The 22,616-nt window shown below is 39.5% G+C and overlaps 1 protein-coding gene across 5 annotated transcripts in view; it reads right to left on the reverse strand.

Moving 5' to 3' along the window:
- ZBTB40 (zinc finger and BTB domain containing 40) overlaps nucleotides 1-12,201 on the reverse strand; it is an 85,297-nt gene extending 73,096 nt beyond the window's left edge. For 2 of the 5 annotated variants that reach the window (XM_082372564.1, XM_082372563.1), the window contains exon 1: nucleotides 12,025-12,197. The gene's annotated coding sequence lies outside the window, so the exon portion shown is untranslated. Of the gene's footprint in view, nucleotides 1-12,024 lie in introns of all 5 variants that reach the window. The other 3 variants (XM_082372566.1, XM_082372567.1, XM_082372565.1) reach the window with 3 other exon arrangements.
- Nucleotides 12,202-22,616: the final 10,415 nt, after the last annotated feature.

Here is a 22,616-nt window from a genome sequence, read left to right on the forward strand (position 1 = left end):
CTTCTCATTGCGGCGGCTTCTCATTGTGGAGCACGGGCTCTAGGTGCGTGGGCTTCAGTAGTTGTGGCTCGCAGGCTCTAGAGCGCAGGCTCAGTAGTTGTGGCGCACGGGCTTAGCTGCTCTGCAGCATGTGGGATCTTCCCGGATCAGGGATCCAACCCGTGTTCCCTGCATTGGCAGGCGGATTCTTAACCACTGACCACCAGGGAAGTCCGATATACTTGTTTTTAATCACTCTGCCTCATCACTTATATAAGTTACATATGTATCTTCTATATACTGTATGTCAAATATTACATAATTTTTTAAAAAGAATTTATAGACAATCACATTGCTAGTTTCACAGCTGAGTCAAGCTAGGAAAGGGAGAGGGTTAGGCCTCTCATAACAGCATGCTGGACTATACAATGTGAGAGATTTCACACAAAGCCTTTAACTCACTGAAAATCAATAGGACATACAAAGAACTTTTGAAATCACCTGCTCCAATTCTCTCATTTGTAGATGAAGAAACCGAGGCCCTGAGAAGTGTTTTAAGATCTTCCAGTTCACTAATAACAGAAATCAGACTCTTCTGTTAACTATGACTCAGATATATATTTTTTAGGTGGAAAGCAATGAGGAAGACATTATGGAAAGGGGGAAAAGAAAGACATAGTTTGGAAGGGTTAAGGTAGCAACCTAACAATGGGAGCTAACATTTTATGAAGATTTATTATATCCCCGACACTGTGACAAGCATTTTGCATGGGTGCTCTTATATAATTTTTGCAAAACCTGGGAGGTAGTTACTATTATTAACTCCACTTTAACTGAGAAAGTGGAGACCTAGAGAGATTAAATGACTTGCCCCAAATCATAAAGCCAGTGAGCAGCACAGTCAGTAAATGAACCCATGCTGTCTGACTCTGGAGCCGGAACCTTTACCACTGGATATTGCCCAAGCTTAAGAATTTAAAAAGCAGTGAAGCTCCTGATCCTTGAGTCATTCTCCTGCTTTTTTGGTAACTTCTCTGTTCAGAGGCAGTGCAAAGATACACGGTAAATGAAGTAGTTTTTAAGGAAGAACAGATGACCTTGATTGAGAGCCTACTTATTCCCCGCTATATGAGGCACCATACACACATTACTCTGGCCCCCTGACTTGTCCAAGGCCATACAGGTGGTAACAGTGCCACTGGGGGATGTGGAGCCCATGCCGTCCCAGCAAAGCTCCAAGACCCATTTCCCAGCCTAGTCAGTGGACAGTGTGTGCTTGTCTGTCCAGCAGATCTTTACTGAGCTCAGCCAAATGGCCTTAACTGGCTTGGAACTACACAGAGAAGAAATCAGCAAACTCCCTGCTCTCAAGGAGTTTATGGCACAGCTGGGAAGAAGAGACCACGTTCAGCTTAAAATCCTTCTTTTCTTTTTTTTTTTTTAACATCTTTATTGGAGTATAATTGCTTTACAATGGTGTGTTAGTTTCTGCTTTATAACAAAGTGAATCAGCTGTACGTATACATATATCCCCATATCCCCTCCCTCTTGCGTCTCCCTCCCACCCCTCTAGGTGGTCACAAAGCATGTAGCTGATCTCCCTGTGCTATGCGGTTGCTTCCCACTAGCTATCTATTTTACGTTTGGCAGTGTATATGTGTCCATGCCACTCTCTCACTTTGTCACAGCTTACCCTTCCCCCTCCCCATATCCTCAAGTCCATTCTCTAGTAGGTCTGTGTCTTTATTCCCGTCTGTCTTACCACTAGGTTCTTCATGACTTTTTTTTTTTTCCTTAGATTACATATATATATGTGTTAGCATACTGTATTTGTTTTTCTCTTTCTTCTACATTCTGGTTAAGCAGCAGAAGCACTGAAGAGTCTATGGAGCCCCAACTTCCTGTGTGACTGTCCTAATCACCCAGCCTTCAGGACACTTCTGTGTATATTTCATACATGAACTCCATTCTCCTCTCCCCTTAGTACTGTAGGCTTTTTCTCTTGCCTTTGAAGAAGTGGGAATTATTTTCATCTCTATCTTTCTCCCATCCATCACCAGGGATTATGACAAGAAGGTTAACTTAAGGAACTAACATTAAAAAAAAAAAAAAGCAAAAGAGGATAACTTCTCTATTGTCTTTAACGTTTGGAAAGAGCTTATGGGATACCATAGTGTTTGCTCAAAAGTGTTCAAAGAAATACATGGAAATCTTCATTTTCTGCTGCCCAGGAAAAAAAAAATCCAGAACTCTAGGGGCCAATTATTCTGCTGTCTTGGACTTTGACCTTAGAAAGTCTCCCTCTGGTTTAAATCTGACCGGAACTGAGGGCAGTTGACAGCAGAGTACCAGCTATAAGAGCAGCTTGTGTCTAGGTGGTCAAATTTAATGACTGCCAGGGCTTCTGAGCATCATTCAGAAGTTATAGTACCGTACCAAACCTACGGGCTAAATGAATAAGAGCAGCAAGTGTCACTGTTGTTTAAATTTATAAGTTCTTACTATGTTCCCAACAGCATGCTAGGAGCTGGGTACTCAAAACAGTGACAGGCCTTTAAAAATGAACTAAGATCAGATTGCACTAATAAAACTAGATAAAGAGAAGGCAGAGCAAAAGCAGAGAACATAAGAGAAGCAATAAAGAGGGAGAGAGAGGAGGGATTACTGTTTGCAAACAGTAGAAGTGAGGGAAATATTTGTGATGTGAATTAGAAGGGAAGACTAATATAATACTACTACCAGTTAAAGTTTAGAAGAGTAGCTCTTGACCATCTCCCTTGCTTCTGCTTTTCCCTGGCCAGCTGGAGTTTAAAATTTTAAAAACAATCTTAATAAGGAGCTAAAAAGAGTTGGGTTCTACACCTGACTTTAGCTCTGTAACCTTGAGTTACTTAATCTTTCAAAACCTGTTTTCTCAAGTGCAAAATGAGTGAACATGTATATGGGAGCTCATAATGCTATTCTCACTTTTATGTTTGAAATTTCCATAACAATTTTTTAAATGGGGATAATAGTATCTATTGCTTAGTTGCTGTGAGGATTACAAGAAATTGTGTAAAACACTTAGTACAGTGCCTGGCACTTTTTAGGTGTTCATTAAATGCTAACTATTATTATCAACATGGTATTTTTTAAGTTCTGGGATGGGGATAAGGAGGAGAGCAAAATGCTATGAATCAGTGAATTAAGGCTACAGACTGCAGACTTAGGAGCAACTGTGCAAGGAAAACCTTCCCAAATATAGCTCTTATAGGCTTCTCACTCTTTTATTCACTTTGCTTTTCCCCTTACTGCTTTATTCATTCCATTCAACAAATATGTACTGACTGCCTACAGTATGCAGGACACAGAGCTAGGTACTGAGAATGGGAAAGAGAGGAAGACAGACAACAGAAGGGGTGTTGAGGGGACAATATAATGGGATGGGCTTTTGGAGGAGGGTACCTATGAACCACCAGAAACAATATGCAAAAATTTTTGAGTATGTGGGTGTATATAACTTCTCTGAGAAGTTCTGGAGGGATTCTTAAAGGAATTATTTATTTTTTTAAAAAGTTAAGAATGAAAGTCTAATAAACTGAGCAAGAAGCAAACAAACTTTATATAAGGAAAAACATAAAATACTCTTGAAAAATCACAAAAGTAGCCTTGAGCAAATGGAAAGACAGACCGTGATCTTGGATAGAAATATTCAACATCATAAAGATGTCGGTTCTGCCTAAGCTAATTTATAAATTTAACATAATCTCAGTAAAAATACCATCAAGTTGTTTCACTGGAAATTAGGCAAATTTATTACACAGCTCATATGGCAGAATAAACAAGCAACACAGCCAGGAAAACTCTGAAAAGGAGCAATATGAAAAAACTAGCCCCTCCGGACAGTAAAACAAATTACAAAGCCTCTAAAATTAAGATAGTTTTGTAATGGCATATGAATTGACAATCAATGGAACAAAACAGAAAATCCAGTAGGAAACCCAAATGCACATAGGAGTTTAGTATCTGCTAAAGACAGCATCTCAAATCAGTGGAGAAAAGATAAGAGCTTTTAATAAGTACTGCTGGGACACCTGGCTGGCCACTGGAAAAAAGATAAAATTGGATCCTTCCTCAAACCAAATGCCAAGATAAATTCCAAATGGATCAGTCTTAGATACTAAAAAAAAAGAAAAAAGAAAAAAAAAGTGAAACCATGTATGTACTAGAAGAAAACATTAATGAATTCCTCATAAGTTGAGAGTGGCACAAACTTCCTAACTCTGACTCAAAATCTAAAGTAATACACTGTAAGACTGATCATTATGACTATGTAAACATGTAAAACTTTTGTATAGCAATAACACTACATATGTAAAGTCAGGCATGTGACAAACTGGAAAAAATATTTTTATAACTTATACCACAGACATTGGGCAGATATTCTGTAACTCACAAAAGGAGAAAACAAAATTAAACTATACTGAAATGTTATTTCTTACCTAACAAACTGACAAAACCCCAAAACTCTGGCAGCAAGACTCAAGAGAAACAGAAAAGAAGGGTCAGGCATGAAATAAAAACTTCTATGAATATACCTTGTTGTATAGTTTTGATCTTGGAAACATGTAAATGGTTTTCATAGTTAAAAAAACAAAATTAGATTTTTAAAATCAATTCTTAAGTTTTAAAACAAATGGGTCTGTTTATCAAGTTGGTGGCATAACCACATAGAGAAAATAATTACATGAAGTGACTTTAGGACAGTGTTTGACTATACAACTCAAATAGCATATATCCTAAGGACAAAAGGAACCACATAGAAAACGAAAACAACGTTCAGTAATCTAATGGTCAGGACAGACAGCAGCATTGCTACTTGCCTGGTTAATAACACGGCCAGGGAAATCCAGAGAGAAGGAACAGCCCGAAAGCCCCAGAGCATGGCCCACAGTCCAGGAAGGGTGAAGTTCCATGTTGCCCATTGAGTGTTAATGACTGACGCTCAAGTAGAAGGGTAAGAGGGGAGTGGAGAAAGCGCTAAGAGTTGAGGCTTGAGGTGGGCACAGCCAGGGCTTGAGCGCAGCCCAAGCCATGCCAAGGAACCACACAGAGGGCAGGTAAGCCATCTTGGAGTTTTAGCCTGGAGAGTAAGGTGTTCCGATCTGTGCTTTATAAAGATCACTGGCAACAGTGCACAAAATAGATTGGATCGGAACAAAGGTGGAAAGCTGGCTGGCCAGCTACAGACTGCTGCGGCAGTAATCCAAGACAAGAGATTACAGTGGCTTTAGCCAAAAGAGAAAGGGGACATCAACAGGCTTGCAGTCTAAAAAATGTGTGCCATTGTGGGTGGGGAGTGGAAGGGGGTGGAGAGTTGAGAGAAGGGGAAGAACACTGGATGACTCCCAGGTTTCTGTCTCTGGCAGCTCCGTGGTGCCATCCCCTGAGACCAGGAACCCAAGAGAAGTACCGGATGGAAGAAAACTGCTAAGTTCACTGCTTCCAGAGCCCCTAGTGGGGGCAGGGGGCTAAGGGAGTCAAGAAGGAAGACCCAACTGTCAGGCCACAGTCCTAGAAAGCTGAGAAAACAGATGAAACTGCAGAGTTAGATTACCTCTTGTAAAATTTTCTCAAAGCCAGAAATAGAATCATATACTGTTCATTTTTGTTTTTTATATTAAAAAAAAAAAGTCAAGTAACCAGTATTTGGAGCCTCAAAAGCTATTATTCACACTTATAATCCTTTGTTTCTAATCTCCCTCAACCTAGTTGGGCCCTTTCCTTCATAAAACATGCCCTATTGTATGTCCCAGAACCAGATTCTAGAGCTTATAGCAGAAGTCACTCATGCAAACACCTTCAGGGGTCAGACAGATGTAAAATCTCTCATGTTTAAATGTAAGCAACTAATTGGTAAACACAACACGGGCCAAACTCTGGCCTAAGCCATTTTCTATTGAGATCCCATTTTTACAAAATATCCTAACATAAAGATTTAAAAGATATTTCCTTCCTTTTTTTTTTTCCTTTCGGGTACTAATAAAACCAGAAATTACATCACAAACTGACTTTTTCAGAGGTCCTAATATTAGACAAGTTCTGAGATAAGTTTGGTTTCAAAATAGCAGCTCTACTGTCACAGACACAGAGGGTCTCCAGGACAAATGCAGGCGAAGCATCCTCGCCTCCTGTCTCTGCTTCCTTGAATCTATCCCTCTCCTCCTCTCTCCCTTTTAACCCTACTTTCCTAACCCTGAGGAACTGACTCCACCTGCAAAAAGCTGATGCCTAGAGCCAAAGTACTGGGCTTCTACTACTCTTCCTTTCACCTGTCAGAAGAAACAAATACGTTCATCTGCTAACCAGGTTGTCGAGACAACATGTCTCCATTTCACCAGTCTCACGTAAAATAACGACAATGATCTCTAAGGTATCCCTGAAGCACCTCATTGGGTGAATGCCTACATTATACACAAACATTCAACTATCTTTGACCAGTTTAGACAGGAAACAAAGCAAGAAAAGATACTTTTACATCTTTGAGGTCAAGGTCCCAGAGCAATAGAAAGTACTAGTTTTAGGGGGATTCTCCTCACTGTTTCAGTTCAGTGGTGTTACATGTTCATTGTTGGCTCTGTACCTTTTGAAGGGTCAAGGACCCCTCTGAGACCTGACTGCAGTACAAGCATACCATAAAATACCATTTTATTGTGCTTTGAAGACAGTGCACAATTTTTACAAATTGAAGGTTTGTGGCAACCATGCATTGTCAGATGATGGTTAGCATTTTTTAGCAATAAAGTATTTTCTATGTGACTCGCTTTATTACAATATTCACTTTACTGCAGTGGTCTGGAACTGAACCCGCCATATCTCCAAGCTATGCCTGTAATGGGCTCTCTTCCCAGAAAAAAAAATGGCATTCACACAAATCTGCAGGCAAATTCAAAGGATTCATGGATCCCTTGCAACTTGACCATTTACCCCAGACTAACAAGCTGATGTGGATCAGCAATAACGTATTTACTTTATCTATGGAAATGAAATACTTGATGTCATGATTTTGAGGATATGGAGTTAAATAAAAACATTAGGGAAATGTAAGGAAAGATAGCTTTCTTTCCCTACCTTTCTCTCCCTTGAGGGCTGTAGGAGTCTTACAACTGCACACTCTCTGCAAATGAAATACCGCACCCTCTGCATGACTTAAAGAAAGTGACAACCTCATCTCCGAATTTAAATGCCTTAATATTTAATTCTTTCCTCTATTTGGTTATAGCTTGCTTTCTCCACATTATCAAGATGATGGCTTTAGAAGGCAGGCTATTGGAGATCCAGAAAACAATATATCCCAATTCAGTTTCCTTGTGAAAATCAAAGAGCTCACTCTCTTGAAGAGTTGAAAGAGGCTGAAGGGTCACCGCTTCCCCCCAGGGTGCTGGTACAGGCAGTACTCCAGAAGGGTAATGTAAATACTCAGTATGAGGCAACAGGGCATACCAATTTGTTTTTCAATCTGTTTTATTTCAGTTCAAAGCACCTTTGCAGATAGATAGTCCAGGAAAATAAGCCACACTTTGGTTATACCCAGTCTTCCTCAATCTCCAAAAGCAGGTGAGTATTGCCAAAGTGTGGCTTGTTTCCCTGCGCTGCCTGTCTGCAATGATGCTTTGAACTGAAATAAAATAGATTGAAAAACAAATTGGTATGCCCTGGCTCTTCCTGCAGTTTTATATTATCCTTCAAAGCTAGTGTTACCACCTACTCTTTACTGGAATCCAACAGACCCAAATCTCAGAGTAAAACTGCAATACTTTAAATGTGAAGGTCCCACCCAAACCTAAAATAGCAATTTAATTCAGGGCTTGTTGGTTAACATTGCATTAACATGCCACTCTCCGTCCAGTTCCTTGCTCCATTTGCTGGGCTGAATTACATCTTCTGATGACACGTGCAATATGGTTACTGGATACAGTTTAAAACAAAACTTGACACTGCTGACCTTCCTATATGGTTTGCTCAATTTATTACTGCCTCTGTAATTTTGTACGGTCGTGAGCCCAAACATCATCATTTATTTCTACCTATTCAAAAAGTCTACCTGCTTTAAAGCATGCAACATTCTGCTTAAAGTATGCAACATTATTTTCAAAACTTTTAGAGGAAACCCCAAATCATTTGCAAACAAATTCTAAAATTACTACCAACTAGAAGAAGCCTATCATTTTCTTAGAATGAAGGAACACAAATAGTTTCAAGCTTAAAACACTAAAATGATGAAAAACGCTCTCCATAGACAGTTGTATAATTTTGTTTAAAAAATTAAATCCTATTTGGAAAAGCTCCTCTCTTAACAAAACATTAAGAAAAAAATAAGATCTGTTCTCCTCCCCCCAAAGATAGAAACACACACACATATACCCATGCACACCCCCCCCCACACACACACCCTCATCTGTAACATACTTCTGAATTTTTGTTATTATTTATCACTTTAAGTAAGTTTCCATTTGGGGTCAAATTTGGTTAGTTTTCTCTAATTGGAATTCAGCAATATGTGAGTAACAAAAAGAAAACACACAACAATCCTTTGAGAAGGTACCATTATCCACATTTGACAAATTAGACAATAACCTGTAACTGGCCCAAGAGCACGCAGCTCTATCAGCAGTAAAGCTGGGTACAGGGCCGGGACTCAGAGCACAAGACTGTGAAACACAACACATTCACTGGCTTCTTTCAGTTCTGTAACTCTCCAAGTTCTTGCCAGCTCACAGTCTCTGAACCTACCGAAAAGTTCTTCCTCTCCAATTCTCTCCCCTTTCCCTTCCTTTGGACTGGATCCTGGTCACTCAACAAGTTTCAGCTTAAACTACCCAGAAGAGAGGTCTTTGGGGACTATCCTGGTACTAATAGGTGGTCTCCCAGGTCAACACTGTTTCATTTGCTTTATAGCTGTTGCCACAATCTGGAGTAACTTTGTTACCTCTTCACTGTGTTAAGACACTCGGTTTTGGGTCCATGTTTCACCCTGATAATCATAGCCACAGTGGTGCCTGGTAAATAGCAGACGCTCAAATATTTGTTCAGTGAATGGCCTGGATTTATTTACTATTTACCAAATACCAGGTTGTGGGCACTGGCTAGCAGCTGATACAAGAAGAGGTGAAGTGTGGTCCCTGCCCTTCAAGACCTCCCAAGTTAGTAGGAAAGGTAACAAACAGATGGAATAATTCAGGGTGGTTAGTGTGATCAGTTTAGGTTCAGATCCCAGCTCCCTTATGCATTAGCTATGTAACCTTGGTCATGTCTCCTGACTCTGTTTCCTCATCTTTAAAATGGGAATATTAATACTATGTCATGGTGTTGGTGTGAGGATTAAAAGATAAGCCATGGAAATAAAGCACACAGTGAAGTCCTTGGCACACAGGAATCACTCAATAAATATTAACTACTAATTTTATTATTATGATGCAATGACAGCTATATATGAAATTATCTTTGTTTACCTATATGCCACCTGTCCAAGCCCCTACAGAATTTAAATTCCATGGAAGGGCAGAGATTACATTGATCTTGTTCACCACTGTATTTTCAGGGATTTGAATCATCGCTAGTATATTCTAGGTGCTCGACAAATACTGAATGATTCAACAAATGTATGCATGCAAGCATGGGTGTTCTGAATCTATTTGTTAGTTAAATTAGTGATGAATAGTTAGGTTTGGGAACAACTCTTATAAAAGAACAACGCCTACTAAATAGACATGTCTCCAAAGAAGATATACAGATTGCCAACAAACACATGAAAGGATGCTCAACATCATTAATCATCAGAGATATACAAGTCAAAACTACAATGAGGTATCACCTCACACCGGTCAGAATGGCCATCATCAAAAAGTCTACAAAATAAATGCTGGAGAGGGTGTGCAGAAAAGGAAACCCTCTTACACTGTTGGTAGGAATGTAAATTGATACAGCCACTATGGAGAACAGTATGGAGGTTTCTTAAAAAACTAAAAACAGAACTACCATATGACCCAGCAATCCCACTACTGGGCATATACCCAGAGAAAACCATAATTCAAAAAGAGTCATGTACCACAATGTTCATTGCAGCACTATTTACAATAGCCAGGACATGGAAGCAATCTAAGTGTCCATAGACAGATGAATGGATAAAAAAGATATGGCACATATATACAATGGAATATTACTCAGCCATAAAAAGAAACGAAATTGAACTATCTGTAGTGAGGTGGATGGACCTAGAGTCTCTCATACAGAGTGAAGTAAGTCAGAAAGAGAAAAACAAATACCGTATGCTAACACATATATATGGAATCTAAAAAAAAAAAAATGGTTCTGAAGAACCTAGGGGCAGGACAGGAATAAAGATGCAGACGTAGAGAACTGACTTGAGAACACGGAGAGGGGGAAGGGTAAGCTGGGAAGAAGTGAGAGAGTGGCATGGACATATATACACTACCAAATGTAAAACAGATAGCTAGTGGGAAGCAGCCGCATAGCACAGGGAGATCAGCTACGTGCTTTGTGACCACCTAGAGGGGTGGGATAGAGAGGGAGGGAGGGAGACGCAAGAGGGAGGGGATATGGGGATATATGTATACGTACAACTGCTTCACTTTGTGATACAGCAGAAACTAACACACCATTGTAAAGCAATTATACTCCAATGAAGATGTTAAAAATAAAAAATAAAAATAAAAACAACGTCTAAATTAGGAAGTGGGGTGTGGCAGAAGTTTGATGATTTAGCCAAGTAGAGAAAATTTTCAGTTGAGGCTGTAATTAAATCTCCACAAGCCTACAAAGATTTGGATTCGATTCCAAGGAAGAACCAATAGTCCCAGTTTGAGAGATGTGAAAGAATGAAGTCCAAGCAGAACGACATGGGTCCCCAGGCAGGGCGCTCCCAGGGAAGAGCTCAATTTGCCAGACCTATAATCTATTACACTCTTAAACAGCTTAACCTCTCAGAACCTGGGCTTCCTCCTCTTACGCAAAACAGACACGGACACTTCTAAAAAGTTGTTGGTACAAAAAAGCTGTGTATGAATATAAATAAGCAACTGGCTTACCGTAGGCGCTCGGTAGAATGGTATTATTGTTATTCAAAGTAGGAGAAACAATTCCATTTTGAATAATACACCAATAAGACCAGAAAAGGTAATGGAAGCCAGAGTGGTTGGTCAAATAAAGAGCTCTGGGTGCATAGGGCAGTTGTAACTAGAGTTTCCCACTCCGTGAGAAGGGACCTGAGGAATCCCTGGAGGACAACACCAACCCAGTGTACTTGTGTCTAGAGCTGGGGCCGCCACAGTTTTTCTGTGAAAGGCCAAAAACATTTTCGGCTTCGTGCGCCAAGGGATCAAAGCCATCAGATATCTGTTGCAACTACTCAACTTTGCTCTTGTAGAAGGAAAGCAGCCATAGGCAATACATAAACCATGAACACGGCTGTGTTCCAATAAAACTTCATTTACGTACATCAGAATCTGATTTCATACAACTGTCACAAATTATGTGAAATATTCTTCACAGCCATTAAAAAAAATGTAAAACCTTCTTAGCTCCCGGCTGACAAAAACGGGGGAGGGGTGAGGGGCGGATTTGGCCCAAGACCCTAACTTGCCAGGGTCCCGGGGTCGGGATTTGGCGGGAGGGGAGGAGGGGTGAAAGTGCGAGAAGCAGCTGCGAGGAGTGGCCTCCGATCGCGCCGAGTAGCAGGCGACGAGGGTTGAGGGCAGGTCCCAGGCGGAGAACAGGCCCCAAGCGGGGACTAGGCCCGGCCGAGTGTCCTGGCCGGGACCCCGAGGCCTCTCCCCGCCACAGACGACAGCGGAGCCTGCGCTCGGGGTGCGGGCCGCCCCAGGGCTCCACGTCCCGGGGCGGGGAGAGACGGCCGGGACTTGGCAGAGCGCAGCGGACTTCGCCACGCCGAGGGGGTCTCTGTTCGCCCCTCATTCGGGGCGCCTCTTAGGCCACAGCTGCAAAAGGGGTCTCCACGCTGAGTCCCAGCCCCGTTTCTATGGTTACCTGTTCAGCACCGATTCAAACTGCGGTTCTTTATTGACAGCGCCATAAAGGACACGAACACTCCTGCCCGAAGGGAACAATAAAGCTTTCTCCATTCAACAGCGCCAGAGACGCCAGCAAGCGGCCATTTTAAGGCCGGCGCGGAAGGGGTATAAGCAAGGAGGGGGCGGCCCGGCCTGCCCCGCGCGCCACAGTCACGTGCTGGGGGCGGGCCTCACGGGGGCGGGGCGCGCGCTCTCCACCAATGCTAGCACGCTGGGACAAACCCGTTGCTAGCCGCTGCTCTGACCTCTGACCCTTGACCAGTCCTTCCCCTCCCCACACTCCCTTAGGAAAGTTCTAATGGGTTTCTACCTTCCCTCGCCCGGGCAGCACTAAAGTTGAGATCTTATCTCAAACAACGGCAGAGAATTAGGCACAAAAGATTTCTTTCCATTTTTCCAAAACAAGTTCACGTGCAAGGCGGAGACGTGACGTGAGCCGCGCCCCAGACGCATTCTCATTGGTGGAGAGGCTTGGCTTGGACGTAATAGGCTAACAGACCCGTATCAACCAATTGTGGCGTCTTGAAGGCATTTTGGTCACGCCTTTCCTTCCTCCCCATTTTGGGATGTAGAGGCTTGCGGGTAGAAGCGTTAGTTTTGCTTGTGCTCTTTTTTCGTGTTACGCACCGTCGCACCTTATGCGTTCCGTGTTGGAATTCCTCTTGCGACCTTCACACAGCCAAACAAATGAAGTCATATCCATACAGTATCAGACAAATTAAGTCACATCGGCTCTGGCCCACTGAGGCTCACAATGTCTGTCTGTCCCTGACACGCAATTTTTCTGTCACTGACAGTCATGCCGCCCAAATCCAGTTGTCTCAGTACAAAACGAAGTTCCCTCTTTGGTTACAGCTGTTGCATCCACAGGGTCGATATTGTGTCGTTCTGAGGGATGTCATTGTTGGACTGACTCCCATCACCGTTTTAATCACAAATTCAATCTACTGGGCAAAACTCATTTGCATTGTTGCTGTCATCCAGTTCATCATTTTTTTTTTTTACTGTCACTGTCCAGTATGCGACCCCTCTCTATAACCACAAACTTCAAACAGTTCTGTACAATATAGCAGTTGGAATGTGTGCACAGCTGTCACCCTTTCAGTTGCTTTCACCATCATTATCACTCAACTACTTTCACTGCCACAAAATCAAGTCAATGTTAGTAGACCCTAACAGGGTAAACAGCTGTCCTTGTTACTGACCATTTAGTCATTTTCACTATTATACTCACATGTCACTGTCACATTCAGGGTCAAATTTACTGTCGGTAACAGTAACTTATGTAGTCACTAGAGTCACACCTACAGCTATTGTGTGTCCTAATCACTCATTTCCACCATCTCTGCATTCTCCTTTAGTGGGAGCCCTCAGTACCGGCTTGTCAGATTTAACAAACAAACAAACACAGAGAATGGTGCTTGGTATGTAGTAGGTGCTCAGGAAATATTTATCCAATCAGTGGATTTTTGAAAAGCAGTATTATTGCCAATGTACTGTATGGGAATGTGGATGGCTTGATGCTTATCATTCTCAAACAACAGGAATAAGTGCAGACACAATCTGTCCTCCCTATTTAACTTAACAAGACTCTGCATCTTATAGGGACAAGAAGGAGAAAGCAGGCGAAATGTGGATATGCTGAATTCCTGGGACCATGGTTATAAAGAATTGGATGGTTTTTTAAAGTTTTCATTTCTTACTTTAAAAGGAATATATGTTTGTTGTATTTAGAAAATATAGGAAGGACTCTTTCCTTCTAAAGGATTGTTTTTATTTTTTTTTAAATTTTATTGAAGTATAGTTGGTTTACAATGTTGTGTTAATTTCTGCTGTACAGCAAAGAGATTCAGTTATATATATATTTTTTTCATATTCTTTTCCATTATGGTTTACTACAGAATATTGAATATAGTTCCCTGTGCTATACAGTAGGACCTTGTTGTTTATCCATTCTACACATAATAGTTTGCATCTGCTAATCCCAACCTCCCAATCCGTCCCTCCCCTACCCCCACCCTACCCCTTGGCAACCACATATCTGTTCTCTACATCTGCGAGTCTGTTTCTGTTTTGTACGTAATTTCATTTGTGTCATATTTTAGATTCCACATATAAGTGATATCATATGGTATTTGTCTTTCTCTTTCTGACTTACTCCACTTAGTGTGGTAATCTCTAGGTCCATCCATGTTGCTGCAAATGGCATTATTTCATTCTTTTTTATGGCTGAGTAGTATTCCATTATATATATATATATATATATATATATATATATATATATATATATATATATATACACATATATATATATATATACATGCCACATCTTCTTTATCCATTCATCTGTCGATGGACAGTTAGGTTACTTCCATGTCCTGGCTATTGTAAATAGTGCTGCTATGAACATAAGGGTGCATGTATCTTTTCAAATTATTGCTTTTTCCAGATATATGCCCATAAGTGGGATTGCTGGATTATATGGCAACTCTATTTTTAGTTTTTTGAGGAATCTCCATACTGTTTTCCATAGTGGCTGCACCAATTTATTCAATACATTCCCACCAACAGTATAGGAGGGTCCCCTTTTCTCCACACCCTCTCCAGCATTTATTATTTGTAGACTTTTTAATGATGGCCATTCTGACCAGTGTGAGGTGATACCTCATTATAGTTTTGATTTGCCTTTCTCTAATAATTAGCAATGATGAGCAAGCATCTTCTCATGCGCCTATTAGTCATCTGTATGTTGAAGGATTGTTTTAGACATAACAAAGAATGCCATTCCCCAACACACTCACACACAGTCAGTGGAAAATGGCTGCAGTTCCCCTATAATTGTTCACCTGAGGTTTTACATTATTAGAAATTCTCATGGAAATGACTTGCTTACAGTCCATGAAGAACAGCATAAGGTGATGGAGAGCAATGGCCCTGGCTTCTGGCTAGCCATCATACGGAAGAGTAAGAAACCAATGGTGAGATGCAAGAGGGAGGAGATATGGGGATATATATATTTGTATAGCTGATTCACTTTGTTATAAAGCAGAAACTAACACACCATTGTAAAGCAATTATACTCCAATAAAGATGTTTAAAAAAAAAAAGAAACCAATGATGGACTCTCTAAGGACCTCATCTCTTGGGAGAGTCTCAAGAGTTTTGGAGAAATAACTTGTGCTTCCCAATCACCAAAAGGACCCAGCCCTTGACCATGAGGGGGAAGGTGCTTGAGGTCTTTTCACTCTTTTTTCTACCTTGACAAAGAATGTTCCCAAGCTGATGCCTGAGGTGGCCCCAACTAAACTACCAACTGTTTCCAGAGTGACTACTACATGCCAAGAACACTGAAGTAAATAGAACGTGATCCTTGCCCAAGAAGGAAATAACACAGCCAGGACTACTTCTACTGCTAGTAGTAACAGTCATTATTTATCTCACTCTTACTCTCTGCCAGGTACCATGCCAAGCTCTACCTAGATTATCTCATTTAATTCCCATAACGACCAAATGAGGTAAGTAACATTATTATCCCTTTCTATACAGGAGAAAACAGACTGAGAGGAGGTAAATAATTTGCTCAGGGTCACACAGCTATTAATCAGTGGAGCTGGGGTTGAAACTTAGGAAGTCTGACTCCAGAGCCTTCATTTTTTCCCCCCAGAATAATGACTTGTGGTTTTTACAAAATATTTGTGTTCATTATAAAGAATTCAAGGATTACAGAAAAATACAAAGAAGAGAGTTAAAAACATACTCACTATAAATCCGACCACTTAGCAGTAACATATCATTATAGATGAGCATTTCTCCATCTCTGGGCAAATATATGTAGGTAGGTAGATTGGGAGATAATGATGGTAATAATGACAGTTTCCCTTCAGTAAGCACTATGAGCTGGACACCGTTCCAAGCGCTTTCCATGAATTAACACATTTAATTTACTCAGAGAGAGATGGTTAGACATAATTTTATTAAAATGAACTCATTTAACATATTCAGTGTTCATATCAGCGACCAACAACCTGGTGATGTTTTTCCGCAAATCTGGTTCTTTCCTCAGTCTTTGCTGTCTTCACTGTGCCTTCCAATCAAATCCTAAGCCTGGAGTCCTTGGGCTGCAAAAGCTGAGTCTTTAAATAGCACTCTCTGCACAGCTGCTGCCTGGTCAAATGTCTCTGCTGTTCCCCAAGGCGGTGGTGTTATTTGTAGAAGTGAAGTTTGCTAGAGGCTCAGCATATGCTTTTCATCTGCTAGAGTAGGTATCTGGGCCTTAGCATTCTTTTTCCTAGCTTTCTAAGTGTTAGACTTTCACTACCTTTTTCTCCAATCCAAATGAAGTTTGGTCTTCAGATCTTGCCCAGTGGAGGCCAGAGAGTCTCAGATGAGGATGCTGTTGGAATTTGCCAAAAGACTCAGAAAGGTCAGCTTGCTCATCCATCTGAGATGGCAAAAGACCAGGAGAAGGGAGAGACTGCCTCGTTCCAAAGGGGCTCCCAGCCAATGAGAGTCTAGGGTACTTCCGTGGGGTCTGGTCCTACCAATATCTCGTATTGTGAATGAATCTCTTGCCCCAATTTCCCCTGAGACAAAAGGCTCTGCTGCATTCAGAATGACAAAATCAACATCTTTGGAGATGGCTCACAGCCCATCATATCCATCTAATCCAAAACAGAAGCTGTAATTTTCCAGCCAAACCTGCTTCTCCCCTCCAGCTCCTCAGTTCAGAGAGGACAGCCCACCCACCACTCTGCCTGATTGCTGCAGTTAGACAGCTGGGAGTTGTCCTTGACACTCTGTCACTTGCCCTCGACTAGTCACCAAGTCTTGTTGATTTTACCTCTAAATAGACTCTCTCTATTTCCACGGCCAAAGTCCAAATGACTTTTATCCCTCACCTACTGTATATCCTCCTCCTGCAGTCTCTTTTATTATCCTTTACTTTGTTCTGCAGACAGCAGGCCAGTGTAATCTTTCATCTCGTTTAGAATCAACTTTATTAAATATAATTTACATAAAAGAAAATGTACTCATTTAAAGTGCATTTTGGCAAATACATACACGCATGTAACCACCACTATAACAAGATACAGAATATTTTTACTTTTTAGAGCAGTTTTAGGTTCACAGCAAAATTGAGAGGAAGGTACATAGATTTCCTGTGTTCCCCTGCCCCAGCAGTCCCCACCAGAATGGTACATTTGTTACAATTGATATACCTACATTCACAGATCCTTATCACCCAAAGTCCATAGTTTATATTAGAGTTCACTCTTGGTGTTGTATATTCTGTGGGTTTGGTCAAATGTGTAACATGTATCCACCACTATAGCATTATACAAAGTAGTTTCGCTGCTCTAAAAATCCTTTGCTGTACACCTGAAACTAACACAACATTGTTAATCACCTATACGCCAATGTAAAATAAAAAGTTTAAAAACCCACAAATATATGTACTGTTAATAGGATTTTCTTCAAGGGAAGGGAATTTAATTGCTGGAAACAGGGAAGGAAAGAGACAATTTTTCCTATAAACTACTTGGTAACTTTTGAACTTTGAACTATTTGCATATATTTCCTATTCAAAAGTTATTGTAAAAATGAAAAATTATAAACCCATCAAACTGCTTAATAATGCTATATATAAGGCAGAGAATGAGATTTGGGGATGGCTGTTCACTTTTCTGCTATATATTTGGTGAAGTTTGAATTTTTCTAACAAATGTGTTCACATGCTATGTTTATAATTTAAAATTAAAGCTAAAAAAAATCACTTGAAAAAATAAATACATAAAAATCCTCTGTGTTCTGCCTATTCATCTTCCCTACACCCAGATCTCTGGAGGTCACTGACCTTTTGACTGTCTCCATAGTTTTGCCTTTTCCAGAATGTCACATAGTTGGAGTCATACAATATGTAGCCTTTTGAGATTGGCTTATTTCACTTAGTAACATGCATTTATTTCTTCCCTGTCTTTTCATGGCTTGGTAGCTCATTTCTTTTTAGCACTGAATAATATTCCGTCCTCTGAATATACACAGTTTATTCATCCATTCACTTACTGAAAAACATCTTAGTTGCTTCCAAGTTTTGGCAATTATGAATAGAGGTGTTATAAACATCTGTATGCAGGCTTTTGTGTAGGCATAGCTTTTCAATTTGTTTGGGTAAATACCAAGGAGCACAATTATTAGAGCATATGGTAAGAGTATGTTTAGTTTTGTAAGAAACTGCTAAACTGTTTTCCAAAGTAGCTGTACCATTTTGCATTCCCAGCAGCAACACAAGAGAGTTCCTGTGGCTTCACATCCTCACCAGCATTTGGTGTTGCCAGTGTTCTGGATTTTGGCCATTCTAATAGGTGTATATCAGTATCTTATTATTTTAATATGCATTTCCCTGATGACATATGATGTGGAGCATATTTTGGTATGCTTACTTGCCATCTGTATATCCTCTTTGGTGATGTGTCTGTTAAGGTCTTTGGCCCATTTTAAAATCAGGTTGTTTTCTTATTGTTGAGTTTTAAGAATTCGTTGTATAATTTGGATAATAGTCCTTTATCAGGTATGTCTCGTGCAAATATTTTCTCCCAGTTTGTGGCTTGTCTTCTCATTCTCTTGACATTGTGTTTTGCAGAGCAGAAAAGTTTAATTTTAATGAGCCCAGCTTATTGATTCTTTCTTTCAGGGATTCTGCATTTGGTGTTGTATCTAAAAACTCATCACCATGCCCAAGGGCATCTAGATTTTCTCCTATGTTTTGCATTTTACATTTGGGTCTGTGATCCATTTTGAATTAATTTTGTGAAGAGTAAGGTCTGTGTCTAGATTCATTTATTTGCATGTGAATGTCCAGTTGTTCCAGCATTATTTGTTGAAGCTATCTTTACTCCATTGTATTGCCTTTGCTACTTTAGTCAAATATCAGTTGACTTTATGTGGGTTTATTTCTGGGCTCTTTATTCTGTTCTATTGATCTATTCTTTTGCCAATACCATAGTCTTAATTACCGTAGCTTTATGGTAAGTCTTGAAGTTGGGTAGTATCAGTCCTCCTACTTTGTTCTTCTCCTTCAATATTGCATTGGCTATTTGGTCTTTTGCCTCTCCATAAAAACTTTAGAATCAGTTTGTCAAAATCCACAAAATTATTTGCTGGGATTTTCATTGGGATTGCATAGAACCTATAGATAAGTTGGGAAGAACTGATATCTTGACAATATTAAAGCTTCATATCCATGGACATGGGATATCCCTCCATTTATTTAGTTTTTACTTTTTTATTCACTATTAGTGGGTGAGTTTATTTTTTTTTAATTTTTATTGGAGTATAATTGCTTTACAGTGTTGTGTAGTTTCCACTGTATAGCAAAGTGAATCAGCTATACATATACATATATCCCCTCTTTTTTGGATTTCCTTCCCATTTAGGTCACCATAGAGCACTGAGTAGAGTTCCCTGTGCTATACAGTAGGTTCTCATTAGTTATCTATTTTATACATAGTATCAATAGTTTATATATGTAAATCCCAATCTCCCAATTCATCCCACCCCTCCCTTTCCCCCTTGATATCCATACGTTTGTTCTTTACATCTGCATCTCTATTTCTGCTTTGTAAATAAGATCTTATATTTATTTAGTTTTATGATTTCTTTTACCAGAGTCTTGTAGTTTTCTTCATATAGATCTTGTACATATTCTGTTAGGTTTATATTTAAGTATTTCATTTTGTGGGGTGTTAAGATAAATAATATTGCATTTTTAATTTCAAAATTTACTTGTCATTGATGGCATATTGAAAAGTATTGACATTTTTGTATTAATTTTGTATCCTGCAACCTTAATATAATTGCTTATTAGTTCTAGGAGGTTTTTATTGGTTGATTCTTTCAGAGTTTCTGAAGAGACAATCATGCCATCTGTAAACAAAGACAGCTATATTTCTTCCTTCCTGATCACTATACCTTATATGCTCTTTTCTTGTCTTACTGCATAGCTAGAATTTCCAGTATGATGTTGAAAAGCATTGATGAGAGGGGAAATCCTTGCTTTGTTCCTGATCTTAGTGGGAAAGCTTCAAGTTTCTCACCATTAATTATGATGTTAGCTGTCGGATTTTTGTTGATGTTCTTTATCAAGTTGAGGAAGTTCCCCTCTGTTCCTAGTTTGCTGAGAGTTTTTATCATAAATGGATGTTAGATTTCGTCAAATGCTTTTCCTGCATCTATTTTTATAAGCTTTTTTTTTTAAATTTATTTATCTTTGGCTGTGTTGGGTCTTTGTTGCTGCGTGCGGGCTTTCTCTAGTTGCAGCGAGCAGGGGCTACTCTTCATTGCAGTGCACTGGTTTCTCTTTGTGGTGGCTTCTGTTGTTGCAGAGCACGGGCTTTAGGCGCACGGGCTTCAGTAGTTGTGGCGCACGGGCTTAGTTGCTCCGCAGCATGTGGGATCTTCCCGGACCAGGGCTCGAACCCGTGTCCCCTACATAGGCAGGCGGATTCTTAACCACTGTGCCACCAGGGAAGCCCTCCTGCATCTATTGATATGATCATGTGATTTTTCTTCTTTAACCTGTTGATGTGATGGATTACATTGATTGATTTTCAAATATTGAACCAGCCCTGCATACCTGGGATAAATTCCCCTTGGTTATGGTGTATAATTATTTTTATTCATTGTTTGATTTCATTTGCTAATATTTTAGTAAGGATTTTTGCATTTATGTTCATGAGAGATATTGATCTGTAGCTTTCTTTTCTTGTAATGTCTTTGTTTTTGGTATTAATGTAATGCTGGCCTCAAAGAAAAAAATTAGGGAGTATTCCCTCTGTTTCTATCTTTGAAAGAGATTGTAGATACTTGGTATAATTTCTTCCTTAGATGTCCAGTAGAATTCATGAGTGAAACCATCTGGGTCTGGTGCTTTCTGTTTTGGAAGGTTTCTAAGTATTGATTCAATTTCTCTAATAGATACAGACCTATTCATTTTGTCTATTTTTTCTTGTTTGAGTTTTGGTAGATTGCGTCTTTCAAGGAATTGATCCATTTCACTTAAGTTATCAAATTTGTGTGCATAGAGTTGTTCATAATATTCCTTTATTATCCTTTTATTGTCCGTGAGACCTGTAGTGATCGCTTTCATTTTTGGTATTAGAAATTTGTGTCCTCTCTCTGTCTTAGCCTGGCTCGAAGCTTATCAATTTTATTGAAGTTTTTCCCAAAGAACCAGCTTTTGGTTTTGTTAATTTCCTCTATTGATTTCCTCTTTTCAGGTTCCTTGGTTACTACTCTAATTTTTATTATTTCTTTTCTTCTGCTTCCTTTGGAATTAATTTATTCTTCTTTTTCTAATTTTCCAAGGTGGAAGATTATATTATTGGTTTTTAGCTCATTCTTCTTTTCTAATATATGCATTCAATGCTATAAATTTCCTTCTAAGCCCTGCTTTTGCTGCATCCCCAAATTTTTGATAAGTTGTATTTACATTTTCATTTCGTTTAAAACGTCTTTACATTTCTCTAGAGATCTCTTCCTTGGCCTATGTGTTATTTAGAAGTGTGTTGTTTAATCTCCTAGTATTGGAGGATTCTCCAGCTATCTATTTTTTTTGTCATTGATTTCTTTTTTGATTCCATTGTTATCTGAGAGCAGAGATTGTATGATTTCTATTCTTTTCAGTTTGTTAAGGTCTGTTTAATGGCCCAGAAATGTGGTCTATCTTGGTGAATGTTCCATGTAAACTTGAGAAGAATGTGTCAGCTGCTGTTGTTGGATGAAGTAGTCTATAGATGTCCATTATATCCAGTTGACTGATGGTGCTGTTGATTTCAACTATATCCTTACTGATTTTCTGCCTGCTGGATCTGTTCATTTCTGATAGAGGGGTGCTTAAAAATCTCCAACTATAATAATAAATTCATCTATTTCTCTTTGCATTTCTTTCAGTTTGCCTTACATATTTTGATGCTCTCTTGTTTGGTGCACACACATTAAGGATGATTATGTCTTCTTGGAGTATTGACCTTTTTTTCATTATGTAATGCCTCTCTTTTTCACTGATAATTTTCCTGACTTTGAAGTCTACTTTGTCTGAAATTAATATAGCTACCTCTGCATACTTTTAACTAGTGTTAGCATGGTATATCTTCCTCCATCCACTTACTTCGATTTATATGTGTCTGTATTTAAAGTGGGTTTTTTGCAGACAACATAATCATGCCTTGTCTTTTGATACACTCTGAGAATCTGTTTTTAAGGAAAACCACTTTATTGAGGTATGGTTGACACAAAAACTGTGCATATTTAATGTATACAATTTGATGAGTTTGGAGATAAGTATACAGCTGTGAAACCATCACCACAGTCAATGCCATACACACATTCATCACTAACAAAAGTTTTCTCCTACCCTCTTTTATTATTTTTGTTGTTATTATTATTTTGTAATAAGAATACTTAACATAAGAGCTATCCTCTTAGTGAATTTTTAAGAATACAATACAATATTGTTAACTATAGTATAACTACTATGCTGTACAGTAGATC

The sequence above is a fragment of the Balaenoptera borealis genome, assembly GCF_965194805.1.
Source record: "Balaenoptera borealis genome assembly, chromosome: 1".
NCBI lineage: Eukaryota > Metazoa > Chordata > Mammalia > Artiodactyla > Balaenopteridae > Balaenoptera > Balaenoptera borealis.